The following is a 9,335-nucleotide window of genomic DNA, read 5'->3' as shown; positions in this document are numbered from 1 at the left end:
GCCAGGCATGAGGCTGCGCAGACCGAGCGGCAGCTCGATAGGGAGTGTGTGGGAGGGTCACCCTCATAAAAAAAATTTTTTTTTAAATTTCAGTTTTCTGTAAGCAGTGAAAACACTATTTTGGCATTGTTTGCGGGGTTAAACCTAAAAATCACATTAATACACCTATTGCACGATATTGTGAAACTAGCTGACGAAGACAGCTCGGGCGGCGATTGTTCGACTCGGGGCTGCTCTGTCAGTATCTAACAAACGCATTTAGTTCGCGTACAACTTTTAAAAACCGAATGTCAGTATGGTATTTCTCACATAATTGGTTATCGCAAAAACAGAGTAAACTGAAAGCCAGTAATCTCGACTCAAACCTATAGTCTATAGCCCACTTGCTACACTGTCACTAGGCTTCCTATATTATTGTTTGTGGACGGTTTACTACTCAGTGATAAGCCTGCGCCGCAAAAAGAGGTCTCGCCTTTTATTATTAGTATAATGACTTCCTCATGTGCGGCAGGTTAGTTTGCTTCTAAAAACACTGTTTTCCGTTCCAAAAAATACAAAAGTAATTTTCTACCAGATGACCATGGTTCTTTTCACCGAGACTAGATAATTTCTCTCGGTGTAAGGATATAGCTATGGATAAGTTCATACAAGGTCAATAAATCCGCGGTCACTTCGGGTCACACTGTTGAGAAAATAAACCGATGGGTTTGTTTAGTAGCAAATCGAGCGTGAATCAACTGAGTTTGTACTGAAAATTTTTTGAGTGATATGTATGAACTGTCTTCACACATTCGGTTTATAATTAGCGATACACAGGTACAGTGGCAAGTGTTGTACTTCACAGACTGTTTACCTCCGAACTACCTCCGCACGAAATCCCCGATTTGGGTACTTGTTAAAAGAAAAAGAAATAGTACCTGTGCGCGTGCCAGTAAAAAAAACCCTAAGAGTTCGCGCATAAAAATGCCCGAACGTACCAGGCGCCAGGTCATCCAGTAGACGTGGTACAAGGGTTAATCAGCGAACTGGATGTATGAGATGTGTTGTTGACGTTTGGGAAAGTAGGACGAGGGGAAATGTGTAGGGAGTGCTGTAAAGGGATAGTTAGATGTATTATGAATGGTTAGAGTGGCTGTGGTGTTACGGTGAAATATTATGCCGCCACCGTAACACCACAGCTTTATGATTTGTTAGACAGGAGTGATGTAATGGGTGTCAACAACTGGGTATGCTGGTACCGTCGCAACGTAGCCGTGAAATATATATTGTGTGGGGGGGGTGGGGAAGGGCGGAAACGGAAAAATATACAATGTTGACAGTATGTGCCAGGCATGAGGCTGCGCAGACCGAGCGGCAGCTCGATAGGGAGTGTCACCCTCATAAAAAAATTTTTTTTTAAATTTCAGTTTTCTGTAAGCAGTGAAAACACTATTTTGGCATTGTTTGCGGGGTTAAACCTAAAAATCACATTAATACACCTATTGCACGATATTGTGAAACTAGCTGACGAAGACAGCTCGGGCGGCGATTGTTCGACTCGGGGCTGCTCTGTCAGTATCTAACAAACGCATTTAGTTCGCGTACAACTTTTAAAAACCGAATGTCAGTATGGTATTTCTTACATAATTGGTTATCGCAAAAACAGAGTAAACTGAAAGCCAGTAATCTCGACTCAAACCTATAGTCTATAGCCCACTTACTACACTGTCACAAGGCTTCCTATATTATTGTTTGTGGACGGTTTACTACTCAGTGATAAGCCTGCGCCGCAAAAAGAGGTCTCGCCTTTTATTATTAGTATAATGACTTCCTCATGTGCGGCAGGTTAGTTTGCTTCTAAAAACACTGTTTTCCGTTCCAAAAAATACAAAAGTAATTTTCTACCAGATGACCATGGTTCTTTTCACCGAGACTACATAATTTCTCTCGGTGTAAGGATATAGCTATGGATAAGTTCATACAAGGTCAATAAATCCGCGGTCACTTCGGGTCACACTGTTGAGAAAATAAACCGATGGGTTTGTTTAGTAGCAAATCGAGCGTGAATCAACTGAGTTTGTACTGAAAAATTTTTGAGTGATATGTATGAACTGTCTTCACACATTCGGTTTATAATTAGCGATACACAGGTACAGTGGCAAATGTTGTACTTCACAGACTGTTAACCTCCGAACTACCTCCGCACGAAATCCCCGATTTGGGTACTTGTTAAAAGAAAAAGAAATAGTACCTGTGCGCGTGCCAGTAAAAAAAAAACTAAGAGTTCGCGCATAAAAATGCCCGAACGTACCAGGCGCCAGGTCATCCAGTAGCGTGGTACAAGGGTTAATCAGCGAACTGGATGTATGAGATGTGTTGTTGACGTTTGGGAAAGTAGGACGAGGGGAAATGTGTAGGGAGTGAAGTGCTGTAAAGGGATAGTTAGATGTAGTATGAATGGTTAGAGTGGCTGTGGTGTTACGGTGAAATACTATGCCGCCACCGTAACACCACAGCTTTATGATTTGTTAGACAGGAGTGATGTAATGGGTGTCAACAACTGGGTATGCTGGTACCGTCGCAACGTAGCCGTGAAATATATATTGTGGGGGGGGGGGGGGCGGAAACGGAAAAATATACAATGTTGACAGTATGTGCCAGGCATGAGGCTGCGCAGACCGAGCGGCAGCTCGATAGGGAGTGTGTGGGAGGGTCACCCTCATAAAAATTTTTTTTTTTAAATTTCAGTTTTCTGTAAGCAGTGAAAACACTATTTTGGCATTGTTTGCGGGGTTAAACCTAAAAATCACATTAATACACCTATTGCACGATATTGTGAAACTAGCTGACGAAGACAGCTCGGGCGGCGATTGTTCGACTCGGGGTTGCTCTGTCAGTATCTAACAAACGCATTTAGTTCGCGTACAACTTTTAAAAACCGAATGTCAGTATGGTATTTCTCACATAATTGGTTATCGCAAAAACAGAGTAAACTGAAAGACCTATAGTCTGTAGCCTACTTACAGTACTACACTCGTCACGAGGCTTCCTATATTATTGTTTGTGGACGGTTTACTACTCAGTGATAAGCCTGCGCCGCAAAAAGAGGTCTCGCCTTTTATTATTAGTATAATGACTTCCTCATGTGCGGCAGGTTAGTTTGCTTCTAAAAACACTGTTTTCCGTTCCAAAAAATACAAAAGTAATTTTCTACCAGATGACCATGGTTCTTTTCACCGAGACTAGATAATTTCTCTCGGTGTAAGGATATAGCTATGGATAAGTTCATACAAGGTCAATAAATCCGCGGTCACTTCGGGTCACACTGTTGAGAAAATAAACCGATGGGTTTGTTTAGTAGCAAATCGAGCGTGAATCAACTGAGTTTGTACTGAAAAATTTTTGAGTGATATGTATGAACTGTCTTCACACATTCGGTTTATAATTAGCGATATACAGGTACAGTGGCAAGTGTTGTACTTCACAGACTGTTTACCTCCGAACTACCTCCGCACGAAATCCCCGATTTGGGTACTTGTTAAAAGAAAAAGAAATAGTACCTGTGCGCATGCCAGTAAAAAAAACCCTAAGAGTTCGCACATAAAAATGCCCGAACGTACCAGGCGCCAGGTCATCTAGATAAAATTATTTTACGAAGGGTCTCCCAAAAGTTTCCGGTCTTTCAACACAATCCCACGTGACACCAATGCACTTGTTCCACCATTTCTCTGGTATATTTAACCCGCCAGAAAACGCCTCTTGTCACGTCATCCATAAAACTCCCCACAGTAGCGATGACCTCGTCATCCGTCTCAAATCTGAAGCCCCTGTGGACACATTTGAGTTGTGGTAAGGCATAGAAGTCAGCGGGAGCTAGATCTGGAAAATAGACTGGATAAGAGAGAATTGATCTTAAGGCCACAGTCCTCTGCAGTGCGAAGTTTACCTCGGCGCATTTCTTTGATTTGAGTACACAACTTGCGCAATTCATCTGCGTAATAAGCACTTTAGATAATCTATCATGATTGCGCACTCGAAAGTCCAAGAGAACGGAGACAGTTCGTTTGAACATTTCGGACGTTGGTGACGTCAAGTGATTCCAATGCATACTTTAACATTAAAATTTTGTCTCTGGGTCACAGTGATGAACCCACGTTGGGCTCTCAGATAGTCTTCGAGAAACCGTTAACGAACCATGGTTCTCAGCATTCATTCTAGGCACTTAACGGGCAGACATTTTGTCCATGTACAGTAGCTAACTAAGTAACAGTTTTGTATGTTAAGCACATGTTGAGATTCTTTTCTAACAAGAGCAGAATTGGTTGAATTTGGGCGATCCGTACATAATGAGGTCTGTCTTTCATCTGATGTGTTATTTCGATTAGTGATGTGACAGAGAACATGCTTATCAACAGAACTCATCCTCTCATTGTCCCAAAAAGGGGAGTAACTTTGGAAAGAATTGGCACGGATTGGTGAATATCGATACCCCAAATGCTACACACCACATTTGAATTAAATCCGTTAAAATCGGTGACCTTTTTCGCATTTGTAAGGTTTTCAGCAAAGGGAGGTTCGTCTGTTAAAAGATATAGCCTTTAACGCTTTTCACAGAAATTTCGTAAAAATGTGCCGAAACGGATGGTAAACATTTTAAGCTCTAATAAAAAGTTGACCCTACCCCAAATCGTGTATTTTGTTAATGGGCAGTGTCCACATTTTCAAGTTGACGTTTCATGTTGTCGCCCCTGTCCCTCCATGTAACCGTCCATGCACATTTGTTTGTGGACCCATTATCCCATTTTAACGAAACATAAAATGTATTTTTATATATCCCGAAGATCTTTCTTCCTCTCATCATTGGCATGGGTTATGGCCCCTGATTGTATGCAAAATCTCGTTTTTAGCTTGTGGACGGACCTATAGAGGGCACTAGAGATGTTTATATCCCAAAGGTCTCATTTCGATATTGGTGCATAGTTGACTGTAACTTCTTGGATTATGGCCCCTGATTGTACGAAAAATCACGATTTTAGTTTGTGTTTATAATGAAGACTATTAAAATGCTGTAAATTGCGATCTTACAATATTAGCGTTATATCATCTATATTCAGTTTTTAACTGATTTTATTTTATTTATTTTATTTTTTTGGAATTTCAATGTGAAGCATTGGGACAGCGAGAGGATGATCCCTATTGATTTTCCCTGTTCTCCATCTATCTCTTGCAAAATGTGGGTCTATCTTACATGACAGCCGCTTGTTGAAAACTCGACAGCCACAAACGTATTTTCCTGGTATTCCGACACGCGAGTAGAGTATCTAAAAAGAGGTCCAATATAGGTTATTTATATGCTTTGGCAACCGAAATCCCACTCTATGCCCAAATGTATTCCACAACATTCAGTCGTTCCTTGTAAAAAAAAATATGAAATGACATCTTAGAACAACGTCCCATAAGGCAGATCCATCTATTGCAACAGCTTTTTCTTTGTGAATTTAGGGATCGATTCAATGAGCTTAAGTAATATTTCTAACAGAGTGTAAACAGCATAATATTAGTCTTGGTTTACGAAATATATTTATCTCCGTTATTTATTTTTTTATTTATATACAAGACCTTATTTACCCACCCCCCAACTTTCAAGAATGTGAAAGAACTTTGATATATTCTAATGAAAACGAGAATACATGTAATCGTTTTTAAACAGGTTTCCATCTTTGAAGTATTAAAAACCAATATTAACTTGAAAAAAAAAAGAGAACATAGATTAATGTTGTCACTGCAAACAATAATTGGAAATTGTAGAATATTGGAAAGATAGAGATCTGTTTTTCATTAGGCTTTTAGTATTTTTATCTATGATGATGTTCATAAAATCATAGATATTGCAAACAAAATATACCTTAAAAAGAGATTATTATTTCTAAATTGGTGAAATAAATCCGTCTTAGTCCATAGTTTATAAACGTGATTTACGTGTCTGGAGATTAACCACAAGATATTAAATAATCACGAAATAACTAAAAATAAACCAAATATTTCCATCGACGAGTTCAGTTTTAAATTCGTCTTCAGAAATTGACATCAATAACAGAGAAATGACACTCAACCAAAGCTGGGTAATTCCGGGATGAACTTCATGTATTTGCTTGTCGCAGTTTTCTTTAGAAATGGAACTTGGGAAAAAAACCACAAGGTTAGGCAAGCGACCCAACTCCTTATCGCCTCTCATACACGGGGTCGAAACCACAATCAATTGAATTGTTGACATAACCTTATAATCTTAAGCCAATACATTATCTTTATTGAAAATTAGGAATGCGAACTCATTAGAAAAGCTCATGAAACGTACTTATATTTTTCTGTTAAACCTGTAAAATAAAAACTGTGCATAATTGAAATATTGAGAAAAAAAAAAACTGAAACCGTTTCAGTGGTAATTTGAGTCATGGTGTAGGATTTGTTTTTTTTTTCTTTTTTTACAGGGGAAATGTATTAGAACCAATATAATAATGAATGGTATACACTAGAAACCAGCGGCTGCCAGGCATGATAAGCCCACATTTTGCAAGAGATGGATGGAGAACAAGCTAAAACAAAAAGTGATTTTTCGTGCAATCAAGGGCCATAATTCATGAAGTTACGACCCGATATGCGCGAATATCGAATGGAACCAATATCTTTGGGTTATAAACATGCATTCCAAGTTTCATCAAAATCGGATCTAAATTGTGACTTTTAGAGGGTCCACAACCTTGATATACCACATATTTACAATATTTGCATACGAGAGGCGACCATTTTGTCCGGCAGTTTTGATCTGATTTTCAATAAATTTGAAATAAGCCGCCATTAGGTTGTAACGGTGAAATATTCAAACGGTATTTTTTCAGTTGGATAAAAATTGTGACTCTAGCGGGACCACAAGCTAAAAACGCTATTTTTCGTACAATCAAGGGCCATAATTCAGGAAATTACAATGTGATTTGCGCGAATATCAAAAGGAACCAAGATCTTTGGGTTATACACACGTATTTCAAGTTTGATCAAAATCGCATCAAAATAGTGGCCTCTAGAGGGTCCACAACCTTGATATACCATACACTATTTGCGTACGAAGGGTGCCCATTTTGGTCCGATTTTCACGAAATTCAAACGTTTTTTTTAAAAATCGGATAAAAATTGTGACCAAGATCTTTGGGTTATAAATATTCATTTCAAGTTTCATCGAAATCAGATGAAAATTGTTACCTCTAGAGTGTCCACAAGCTAAAAACGTGATTTTTCGTACAATCAGGACCATAATTCAGGAAGTTACGACTCGATATGCGCAAATATCGAAGGGAACCAAGATCTTTGGGTTATAAATATTCATTTCAAGTTTCATCGAAATCAGATGAAAATTGTGACCTCTAGAGTGTCCACAAGCTAAAAACGTGATTTTTCGTACAATCAGAGGCCATAATCCATGAGGTTATGGTCCGATATATTATGCCAATATCGAAAGTAATCGAGATCTTTGGGAGATAGACCTATATTTTAAGTTTCGTCAAAACCAAATAAAAATTGTGACCTGTAGAGTGTCCACAAACAAATTGTTGACGGACGGACAGACAGGGGCGACGACAATATAGTTCCACATGAAAATATGGGCGTATAAAAATCAATTCAATGTGTTGATATAAAGACGGATTTTTTTAGATAATGTCATACGTATATCAGCAGCGATAAATTCTACCTGACGTATCTATAAACTGTAAGGTGGTTTATAATGTTTTGTAGTAATAAAGAATCATTAACTATGTTTCTGTCTAACAGCAAATGTGTTATCATGTTGATTGGTGTTTATTTAACGGTAGAAATTCCACTGGGATGTTGTCTGCAAATATATGAGAAGATTGATCAAATGATAGTCAAAAACAACTACATATCTACAGCCATCCCCCCCACATCCACTCGAATTGAAATTCGTAAGATATATATCAAGCGTGATGTATAGTTGTTCTGGTCAGCGGTGTTAAGGTGAGCGAAAATTCTAACAACTACGTCTATCCTACATGATATGTGCGAGAAAAGTTGAACTTGACACGGCGAATGTGCACGCTTCAGTACCTTGTCTCGAAGTGAATTCTGGCTAATCACGCAATGCGATTTACACTCAGCACTAGAGTCTATGAGTCTATAAATAGCCATTGCACGTGAAATTCTCTACCTATCTATTAACTATTACAGCCGTAAAATATCGTAAAAAATATATTGTTGGCGATTCTGAATAGCAGTAATTTAAGCTATTTGGTTATTACAGCAGTTTTAGAAATTACGTTCGTTTTATTTTTAAAATTGGTTTATCATTAACTATACCGTTAGGAGTGGCATCTTTTCGTTTAGTACGAATAATAACTCTGAAACACTCAGGTTAGGCAAGAACATGATACTTGGAGTAGTTTCTTTTTACTTTTACAAGGTTCTTAAAATAATTGTTGAGTTGTCTAACGTGTGTGTTTCTAAATTCAATTTCTTGTTCCAGCTTTCTGTTATGTTTCGTTAAAAAGTAGTCTTGATTATCCCAGCTTGTCAATCAGACGTAGATTAGTAGGTAGACTGGTTAAGCAAGACTAATTTTAAAAATAACTTATTTTTCACTCAAACGTGTCCGGATGTTATGGCCGACACTTGTAACCATTTTTCAGTCTATTATTAATGGATGGTTAAATGGTCACAGCTTATTAAGTGCAACATGGCCGTTTATTTAGTGACTATCAATGTGCGAAACTGATTTAAGGCTTGGTATATCTATAAATATTGTAGTGTGATTGTCGAAATATTTGGAAATATTTATTTATGGTGGGGCACCCTAAGTATGGTCGCCTGCCTCTCTTTGTTCACCGCTTTCCTTATAAGATATGACAGCTTGGCCCTGGAATGACCAAATTGTTTTCAGTAGGCGTTAAAGCAAAAAAAAAAAAAAAAAAAAAAAAAAATACCAACGAAAGGAAACCCAAAACATGTAGACGTACGAGCCATATCAGCTTTAGGGGAACAGAAATGGAAGTACCAGAAAAAAAATTCCGTCCCAGCCTGCAAAGCCCGGCGCCCGCAAGCGCAGAAAGTGCGAAGCACAGCATCGGGGGTCGACCATCCGAAAATTAGAGGGCCGAAAAAGCATTCTCCTGCAATTCCGGCCCGTGAGTAACGCAACAAGAAAGTAGTCCAATATATCCGTATTTGTGTGGCTTTGGAACCAAAACACCATTCTGTGCTCACTCGAATTCCAAATTTTGGGGGAGAGGGGACCGGTCAACAGCTCGAAGAAAGTCTTGTTTAGATTCCTTGGCGCCGTTTAGCAGCGAGTG

Source organism: Patella vulgata, chromosome 8, assembly GCF_932274485.2.
Source record: "Patella vulgata chromosome 8, xgPatVulg1.2, whole genome shotgun sequence".
Lineage (NCBI taxonomy): Eukaryota > Metazoa > Mollusca > Gastropoda > Patellidae > Patella > Patella vulgata.
Note: the sequence above shows the minus strand (reverse complement) of the source record.